The sequence below is a fragment of the Lynx rufus genome, unplaced genomic scaffold (assembly GCF_022079265.1).
Source record: "Lynx rufus isolate CCGP_SWC_20201006 ecotype Redwood Valley unplaced genomic scaffold, mLynRuf1.p SCAF_7, whole genome shotgun sequence".
NCBI lineage: Eukaryota > Metazoa > Chordata > Mammalia > Carnivora > Felidae > Lynx > Lynx rufus.
This window is the reverse complement of record NW_025814889.1, coordinates 115,845,020-115,855,161: the sequence shown is the minus strand read 5'-3', so window position 1 is coordinate 115,855,161 and position 10,142 is coordinate 115,845,020. Positions and strand designations below refer to the sequence as shown.

At 42.2% G+C, this 10,142-nt stretch overlaps 1 protein-coding gene and 1 pseudogene across 1 annotated transcript in view; one reads left to right on the top strand and one right to left on the bottom strand.

Moving 5' to 3' along the window:
• Positions 1-1,982: 1,982 nt before the first annotated feature.
• Positions 1,983-7,939, bottom strand: LOC124501981 (nuclear prelamin A recognition factor-like; annotated as a pseudogene).
• A 527-nt stretch (positions 7,940-8,466) lies between these two features.
• The window catches only part of CEP83 (centrosomal protein 83), a 124,266-nt gene continuing 122,590 nt past the window's right edge, over positions 8,467-10,142 (top strand). Inside the window, exon 1 of the mRNA XM_047065966.1 lies at positions 8,467-8,848. The gene's annotated coding sequence lies outside the window, so the exon portion shown is untranslated. The remainder of the gene's footprint in view (positions 8,849-10,142) is intronic.

Here is a 10,142-nt window from a genome sequence, read left to right as displayed (position 1 = left end):
CCATTTCTTTTAAAATTTCCCTCCACTATGTTTTGTGGTTCTCAGTACAGAGGTCTTGCACATTTTTTGTCATGTTTATTCCTAGGTTTCTAATATTTTTGGATACATTATAAATGGTATTGCTTTCAATTTCATTTGTCAATTGTTTGTTGCTGGTATGTGGAAGTAGGATTGATTTTTGTATATTGTATATTGACCCTGTATCCTATGACTTGCTAAATTATTAGTTCTAGTAGCTCTTTTGCATATTCCATAGGCTTTTCTATGTATACAATCATGTTGTCTGTGACTACAGTTTTACTTCTTTCCAATTTTTTTATTGATATAATCCACATACCATAAAATCCATTCAAGTGTATAATTCAGTGGTTTTGCAAAGCTGTGCAACTTCATCACTATCTAATATCAAAATATTTTCATCACTCCAAATATAAACCTTGTTTTCACTAATGTTGTCCCCATTCCAAGCCCCTGTCTACTACTAATCTGTTTTCTTACTCCCTATGGATTTGCTTATTCTGGACATTTCATATAAATGGAATCATACAATATGTAGCTTTCACTTAGCATATAACGTGTTCAAGGTTCATCCGGGTGGTAGCTTGAATCAGTACTCCATTTCTATGGCTGAGTAATATTCCATTGCATAGATATACTACATTTTGTTTATTCATTCATCAGCTAATGGGTTTTTGGTTGTTTCTACCTTTTGATTAGTATGAATAGTGTTGCTATGAATATTTGTATACAAATGTTTGTATGGCTGTGTTTCAAATTCACTAGCAGTGGAATTGCTAGGTCACATGGTGACTCTATGTTTTAATCTCTGGAGGAGCTGCCAACCTATTCCCAAAGCACCATTTTACATTCCCACCACTAGGGTATGAGGGTTCCTATTTCTCCACATTTTCATGAATGCTTGTTATTGTCCATCTTTTTTATTATTGCCATCCTAGTGGGTGTAAAATGGTACTCATCATGGTTTTTATATTTCCCTAATGACAAATGATGTTGATCATCTTCTCATGTGCTTATTGGCTATTTGTACATCTTCTTTGGAGAAATCCCTATTCAAATCCTTTGTCCATTTTTATTAGCTTGTCTTTTTATTGTTGATTGTAAGAGTTCTTTATATATTTTGAATACAAGTCCTTATCAGATATGATCTTCAAATATTTCCCCCCATTCTGTAGGTTGTCTCTTCACTTTTTTTCTTCCATATTCTTCAACTGTATTCTATATCAATTACCATGGAGGATGAAACCTGATTGTGAACAGATTGAAAGAAAAAAATATAAAAGTTAAAAAGTTTTTATTTAAGTAATCTCTATACCCAACATGGGGCTTGAATTCACAACCCTGAGATGAACAGTCACATACTCTTCCAATGGAGCCAGGCAGGTGCCCCCAAAATATACAATTTCACACAATATCCAGCCATCAACTTGGATAGGTTTACAGGTACAATATGATACAGAATATGATGAAGGAAACTGAGCCTGCTAAGGCTTTAGAGCATGGAGGGCTCAGGAAGAACATCATCGCTCAGGTTAACAAAATCCAAGTGCTTTGAAAAACCAACTGCAGGCCATTCTCAGATGTCTTTCATTTCAGGGATGAGTTCTGATGCGGAGTGTTGTGATTCTGTACATTTCTGGCTGCTCACTAGGCCTTTCTCTTTGTGGGTAAACTGTTCTCTCTTCTTTAAGGTTCTTCTGCACAGCCTCCTGCGCAGGCTGCAGGATCAAAGAAGCAAGGTAGGGGAGAGGCAGGACCACAGCAGGATCAGGACACATTCTGCTGCTAACCCCACAGGGGAGGGACTAAGATAGCTGTTTTCCTGACCACACAGCCTGGCCTAAGTGGGCAGCCTGTCTCCGGCCTCCACCTTCTATCTGTAGTGCCTGTTAGCCTTGCCAGACTTCCCCTGCCTTAAGGTGAGTTCACTTTAAAGGCTGAATGTAAAAGTGCAAGTCTGGGGCCTAAGCCACCAGCACCCACAGGGCCTCTGAGTTAGAGGTCTGGTCCCAGAAGGAGGCTGCCACTGCACTCTGGAAACCATAGTAGTGAGGAATGTGGACCACTGTTCCTGAAAAGCTGGAAATCCAGATTTATAGATAAGCTCTCAATTCCAAAAGGTTGCAATTTATTCATGTTCTGACAAAAACATTTTCAGGAGTAATGCAAGTAGGTAAAAATAAGAGCAAAGTAGGCAGACTGTGGACTGTGGCCCCACAACAGGCCCCTGCAGCCTGCCTGCCTCCTGTCTTCATTTCCACATCAAATCTCTCCGAGACACACGAATCTGAACTTCTGGCAGGGTGGGGGGAGGTCTTAGCTCTTCACAGGACGTTTTTTGGATTTTTTTTAAGCCTAGAAGATAGTAGTGTGTCTTCATTCTTGTTCTTTGGGATATTTTTCAGTCGTTTTTTTTTTTTGTTTTGTTTTGTTTTTTGTTTTTTTTTGAGAGAGAGCAAGAGAATGAAAGAGAGCCTTAACCAGGCTCCAAGCCCAGCACAGAGCCTGAGCTCATGACCGTGAGATCATGACCTGAGGTGAAATCAAAAAGTCAAACGCATAACCAACTGAGCTACACAGGTGCCCCTATTTTTCAGTCTTAAGACAAAAGGATACTTCAATTGGGGCAGTCCTTGTTTCATGTTAAAATATTGCACTCGCACACATATTACAAAGATAGCACCAAATCAAACTGCGTGAGGGAGTCACAAACAAATATAGGGTAGAGAATTCTGAAAAACTAACGTAGTAACTGAGAAGCCGAGCAGTTTTCCTTTAGTGTCTCTGATGCCCACACTCAGTTGCTCCTCCCTCCTTGGGCAACTGACAGGGCCTGCTTCCCAGCCTTCTCCACCTTGACCACTTGATGTCTCAGCTGATGGCAGGGAGCCCTGGCCTTGGCACACAGTGTGCAGGGCTTCCTGGATTCTGGGGGAGTTGGCCCTGTTCAGCCACTCCTGGTACAGCTGCTGCATGTGGGCACTCGTCTGGGGGGCTGCATGGGGATGTCAGCATAGAAGCCTTTCATGTGCCGCGGCAGTGCCTTTTCTGTATGCCCATCCACGGTCTGGGCTTAGCCTCTGCTGTTTAAACACCCCCTGGTCCATGTGAGCACTTCCACAAAGTGGTATGGGAGCTTGCTCTTCTTAAGTTTGAGACCCATATTCTGGATGTTTTGAAAGCAGCAAAGCATAACAGAACCTCCCCATTCTTTTCAAGGGTGACCTCCTGGAAGTCTTTGTTCCTCAGGGTGCAGCAGGTGTCCTCCCCATGTTGTCAGACAGCTGCTTGGCTGCGTGTCTGAAGATGCGCACCAGGTACCCATTGGAGCTGGGCCCATCACAGTGCCTCACCTTCTCCTCCTTCAGGCATCGGTGTCTATGGCAGCACCTTTTCACCAAGGGGTCACTTTGCTCCATCATCTGATCAATTTCACCTGAGGTTAATACTCAGTGAGCACCCTGGGAACCAAGTGAAGCCATAGGAAAATCTTCTTGAAGGGTCTCTGGTTTCTTATCTTTGCAAGGGGCCACAATTATGTGAAATATCTTGTCTGGGGACAGGTTCTGCCATCTGGCGAAGTAATCCTTCACCAGGGAGCCCATGATCTGTTGAGGAGACTTGGTGGTGCAGAGGTGGGGAGGGGTGGTGACAGCAAGTGCTCTGAGTATGGGACCCAGCTGGGATTGGTGGAGGTGAGCCTGGGTAATGCCAGCTCTTCCTCACTGTGCTGGTGGTGTTGAGGCAGATTCTTTCTGACTCTCCAGGATGCTGAACTCCATTGGCAGTTGTTGTATCAAAGACAGTGCACCCTAAGACTTTTGAGGAAGCCATAAAATCTTCTAGATGTATCAGTCACACTGAGGCAGAATTGAGCAGCAAAATAAAGCAGAGACCTAGGACACACTGACCCTGCCAGCACCTTGTGCTGTGAGGTATCACATTTCTTATTAAGATTCAGAATTCAAAAGAAGTCCTTGGTGTTCTGTTGGGAAACCTGGATCCCTTCTTCCAGTCATGCAACTGTCACATACCAGGAAGTTACTCAGAAATATTTTGGCATCAGCCAACTTACAGAATTCTCCCTTCTTCCACGTGCAGTGCTCACACTTCATCTGGAGCAGAGCAGGTGAGGGGCCAGGGCTCGGCCTGAGAGGAACACCAGGAGATGCAGTCTTTTCACTTTCATAGTCTTCTTTGAAGCACAAAAAATTTTTAATTTTGATAAAGTACAATTTACCTGTTTCCCCCCTGCCCCCTTTGGTGTTTGGTGTCACATCTGAGAAACCATTTCCTAATCCAATGCCATTAAGATTTATGGCTGTTTTTTTCTGAGTTTTAGTTTTAGTTCTTGCATTTAGATCTTTGATTTGTCTTAACATCTGCATATATATATAGGAGTCCAAGTTCATTCTTTTCCATGTGAATTTCCAGTTTTCCCAAAATCATTTTTTGAAAAGACTCTTCTTTCCCCTATTGAATTGTCTTGGCACCTTTGTCAAAAGTCAATTGACCATAAATGTAAAGGTGTATTTCTGGACTCTGCATTATAGTTCACTGATCTATAGATCTACATCTACGTATCTATGTTTTTGGCATTAGAGTTATATTGATTACTGTAGTTTTGTTGTAAGTTTTGAAATCAGGAAGCACAACTCTTCCCAATCTTGATGCATTTTGTTATTGTTTTATTACATTGATTAGGACCTTCAACATAACCCTGAATAGAAGTGGTGAGAGCACATATTCTTGTCTTCTGTTACTCCTGACCTTAGGGGAAAAATTTTTAGTGTTTCACTATTACATTTTTCAAAGATGATTGTTGTTATATTGAGAAAGTTCCTTTCTATACTTAACTTGCTGAAGGTTTTTTGACATGAATGGATTTTGAATTTTGTCAGATGCTTTTTCTGCATCTACAGAGACTATCATTTTGTTTTTCTCTTTCATTCTGTTAATGTGGTGAACTACACTAACTTTTCAATGTTAAACCTCATCTTTCTTGCCCATGGCATCTTATCCTTTATACTGCAAGGTTTAATTTGCAATATTTCATTAAGAATTTAAAAATCTATATTCATGAGGGGTATTGGTTTGTAATTTTCTTGTAAAATGTCCTGGTCAAGTTTGGTATCGGGATTATATTGGCTTCATAAAATGAGTTTCCAAGTGTTCATTCCTGCTCTGCTGTCTGAAATGTACAGGATTAATACTTTTATCTTCTTTAAAAGTCTGATAAAATTTACTAGAGTAGCCATCTGGCTCTGGAGTTTTCCTTGTAGGAAAGTTTTGATTAGAAATTTCATTTCTTTAATAGATATTGGGCCATTTAGCTTTTCTTTTTCTTCTTGTGTCAGTTTTTTTTTTTTTTGGCATTTTTTCAGGAATTTGTCCATTTCACCTAAGTTGTCAAATTTATTGAAACTATCCCTTTAATATCTGTATAATTCATTAGCATTATGACTACATTAAACTTAAATTTTCTGCATACAAAATAAAGTAGATGACACATATTGAATCGGGAAAATAAATATATAAATATGGCAGAAAAGGGTATATATTGTAGGAACAATCTATGAAAGAAGAGGGAATTACAATTCAGTGTGACAAATACCATGAGAGGTACACAGAGAACACACAGGAAGAATACCCAGGCCTAAAAATTTAGGAAGTCAGAATCATGATGTCCAAGTGATGAGTTATTTAACTTGGGATAAATAAATCTAATCAAATTCACAGACACTTAAAAGCTGAGAATTTAGATCCCAAATATAATTCACATCGGTCATCTACCTATGAGCATCTACAGTCAACTGGATCCCCTTTTACTGGCATATCCTTAATTAAAAATAAGTTTGTGTGTGTGTGTGTGTAAAAATGGTAAATACATTATAAAAAATTCAAACAAGATAGAAAAGTCCAAAATACAAAATAGAAACCTCTTGCATTTTGGCCAACATCCTTCCAGATCTTTTTGCATCCTTATATCCACATATATCCACATACATATTCATGTCAAAATGACACAGTTCCTGCTAATTTATATTGTTTTATTACAGGGGGGGAACCTATATGCTATGAACATATTTTCATGTAAATATTTATATCATTGTTTTTAATGGCTTAATTAATTCCATTATGCACACACACTGTAATTTAACTAGAGTCCTAGTGATGGCATTTATGTTGTTTCTAAAACAACTATTACACAAAAAGGGAGTAAGGAACATCTGTATGAATGTTTTTTGTTATCGTCTTTAGAACGAACTGACTAGGAAATGAGATTTCGGGGCAAAGGCTAATGAAATTTTGGTAAATAAGACTGTCCCAATTTCAATTTTAACACCAATAGTACACAATATAGTTAAATGTAACCCCATATCCCTATGTACCCTGATGGACAAAAAGGATCTGTTTGGAATGTTGAACATCTTTTCATTTGTTAATTAGAAGCTTCTTTTTCTTGGTTTAAAAATGTCCTATTGATTTCCTTTGCTAATTTTATTTATTGTGGTGTTTTTAAAGTTGATATTCAATGAACTGTTTGTATATTAGGACTATTTTTCCTTTTCCCACATGATACAAATTTATTTTCCATTCGTTCATTAATTGTATATAGACTATTACAATCTTTATGAGTTTAATTTTTACCAATTTTTTTCTGTTATGGTTTCTGGTTCTTTTTTTTTTTTAATTTTTTTTTTAATGTTTATTTATTTTTGAGACAGAGAGACAGAGCATGAATGGGGGAGGGGCAGAGAGAGAGGGAGGCACAGAATCAGAAGCAGGCTCCAGGCTCTGAGCCATCAGCCCAGAGCCCGATGCGGGGCTCCAACTCACGAACCGAACCGTGAGATCATGACCTGAGCTGAGGTCGGACGCTCAACCGACTGAGCCACCCAGGCGCCCCTGGTTTCTGGTTCTTGTGTTATACTTAGCAAAGGTCTTTCTCAGCTCAATATTAAAAAGATTCACCTTAATTTTCTTGTAGTATTTTTATGGCTTCACTCTGTACATTTAAATTTTTGATTCATCTGGTATTTATTTGACAAAGGAGATAGATAAAAAGCCTGTCTCCAGTGGTTCTTTATTTCTCAGATAATCGTTTTCCTCACTTAGCAGTGATTTGTAGCATATAGTTTACTGATTACCAGCAAGACTTCTGGAGTCCAGACTTCCTGGCTTCAACAGAAACGGCTCTGGGTAACGTTATAAAATCGAGATAATAATTGCAGCTATCTTAGGGTTCAACCGTAGAACTTGAAAGTGTTCTGGTACTTGACACCTAAATGCTCGGCAAATGTGAGCTACTATTATTAAATATTCGTATATGCATAGCAGTTTGTTTCTGGATTCCATATCCTGTTCACTGATATTATTGATAGCCCACATTTTTCTGATCCATATGTTGACACTCCATGACCCAACTCAGTGTTCCATCTAATGGCTCCTCTTTCCTCATTTCAACAAAAAAGGTCCTTATCTCAGTTGTCTTTCTAATCATGACTAGAGCCCGAAAATGTTGCCCTTGAGGGTAAAAATAGGCTGTGCTTCACAATGCAGTGAGAACCGAAACCCCAAACCAAGGGAGAGTGCCTATTTCTTCTACCACGTATTCTTAAAGGCTGAAACCCTACCTCATTTTCAGCCATTGGCATATAACTGACGCTCTCAAAAACTAGTACCTTCTCTTCCAACTCTAGTTTACAACCTTAAGGCAAATGGTTCACAATGTTACCCCCGTGGGTCCTGACTTGACGGGACTAGGTGAGATCTGGAGGAGAACGCGAGGGGCGGGAAAGGATTCACCCCCCGCCCCCCGGCCCTGGTCCTGACCTGGCCTTTGCCTCCTGGCAAGCTGAGCCCTCCTGGCAAGCTGAGCCGACTCCCCACTCCGGGGCTGACGCCCCAAGACTGACATTGCAGGCAGGCGACTCCAGTCCCCATTAAATCTACACAATCAGGGATGAAGGTAGGAGGACGTGGCAGCAGAACCTCATTGGAGCCCTCAAAGAGGCAAGAGTGTAAGAACCCGCAGAAGGAAGGAGTAGCGAGAAAAGGGGAAGGCCCCCCACCCCCCCAGACATGGCGTAGCGAGGAGGCAAGGGAGATCGGCTTCGCGCTCAACCGCGCACTTCACTCTGGCTCAATGAAGCAAGTGCCCGGTCTCGGATTTTCGGTTCCCTTCGGCTCACGGGATCTCCGCGTCCCCGCCAGCGGCGTACCGTAGCGCCGCCTCGCCCCCGGCATTCCCGCCGTCGACCGCAGCCGCTCCCGCCTCGGCTCCGCTTGCCTCCTCCCTCTAACGGCCGCTAGCTGCGGCCGACGTCTGCGGCGTCGGTGACGTCGGCGTAGGGGCGGGACTTCCTGTTTCGCGCGCTCTTAGGTCTCGGGACCCACTCGGCTCCGCCGGGCTTGAGGGGCGGCTGGTGGTGGGCGGAGGGTGGTGTTTCCGCGGGTCGGCGGCTACTGGGCTGCCCAGCCGTCCGCAGAAAGCCCGTCCACCGAGGTGGAGCGAAGCTTTTCTCCGCCGCCGCCCTCTCCGCCCTCGGAGCTCTCCCAGGATACCTCAGATTTCCCTGGAGTCTGGAGCTCTAGGGGCGCGCTCGGCCCTCCTTTTCCTCTTCAGCCTGCGCCGCGAGCGGCTGCCGGCCTGGCCAGCACCTCGCGTGTGGGACCTCATCCCTTAGCCTCAATGCCCGTGCGAGAAGAGTTGAGTGGGTGCCGGTGGTTGGAGCTGTGCAGGTGTCCCCCGGTGGCAAGTGTGGCCACAGCACCGGGCGCTATTAAGTTTTATGCGCGCACGTTGCAAGGACTGTGTGTGAGTCTGGTACGTAACCTCGTTTTATGGGGACGCTGTGTTGTCCGTAGTTTTGGAATACTCCCCTTTTTCTTCACAACTTGCCCTTGAGTTTTTGTTGTTACTACTTTTCCTGTAAAGTAATTGGAGCGGCTGTTAGAAACGTCGGCTGTGAGACATGTTCTGTACCAATTAAGTGCACGTGAAACTCTTAATGGAGCTTTTGAAAAAAGTTCTTTTTCTAAAAAGTTCATTTAAGTTATCTTTACCCCCAAGGCGGGTGTGGAACTCACGACTCGGAGATCGAGAGTAGCATGCTCCCCCGGTACCTGTTCTGTACCAGTTAAGTGCACGTGAAACTCTTTATGGAGCTTTTGAAAAAATTTTTTCTAAAAGTTCATTTAAGTGATCTTTACACCCAAGGGGGGGTGGTGTGTGGAACTTACGACCAGAGATCAAGAGTAGCATGCTACCCCCCCCCCCCCCCCCCCCCGGCTGAGCCAGCCAGCCAGGCGCCCCTTTATGGAGCTCTTTGATGCACCCCAGAGTGGTGCTTGTGTAGCCAGTTTACTAACTGGCTGCCCGTTGTGGTAGCCCCAGTTTAATTTGTCATGGAAAAACTATGTTACCATTTTCTGTGATCCTGCAGACCATTTTAATCGCGATATTTGGCACTATGTAAATGAGTGCCGGGCTTAAATGAACATTGTGATAAATCCTTACTGTGCAGCTTTTGCCCATAATACATGGGTACCTAGCTTTTAAAAATGCCCACTGCCACGTATGTTTAAAGCCTTAAGTTAGGTTATTATGAAGCTGTTTCAGTAAAAGCTCAAAGATGTCTAGAATGGCAAGAAACTTGTTCTTAATTTCTTATATATACTATAGTTGATAGTGTTTAGCCTGAGCACAGAGTACTTGCGTGGATCTAAAACTGAGTAGGTCGTTAAAGCAGTGCTTCTGTTACCAAGCAACATCTCTGTAAACAAGTCTAATATTCAACTAGAATATAATTAAATGTGTCTATCCTACAATTATCTGGATTCAGAATTGTGTAAATTCATGGGTTTAGCCTGTAGGTGGTTACAGTTAATATACACCTTCTGTACTGAGGTTTGATTTCAAACTCATTTTGTGTGGAATTACTAGAATGTTTTGAATTTCGGTGTCATGCAGGACTCTCCAGAGAGTTGCACATGGATTTGAGTTATCCTTTGGTTATTTAGGACAATGCATGTCTGGTAGTTCCTTTATTCTGAACATTTTCTTTTCTGACCAGATGAAGTGTGCAGGTTATATTCAGGAATTTAAAACAAAAAAGGAT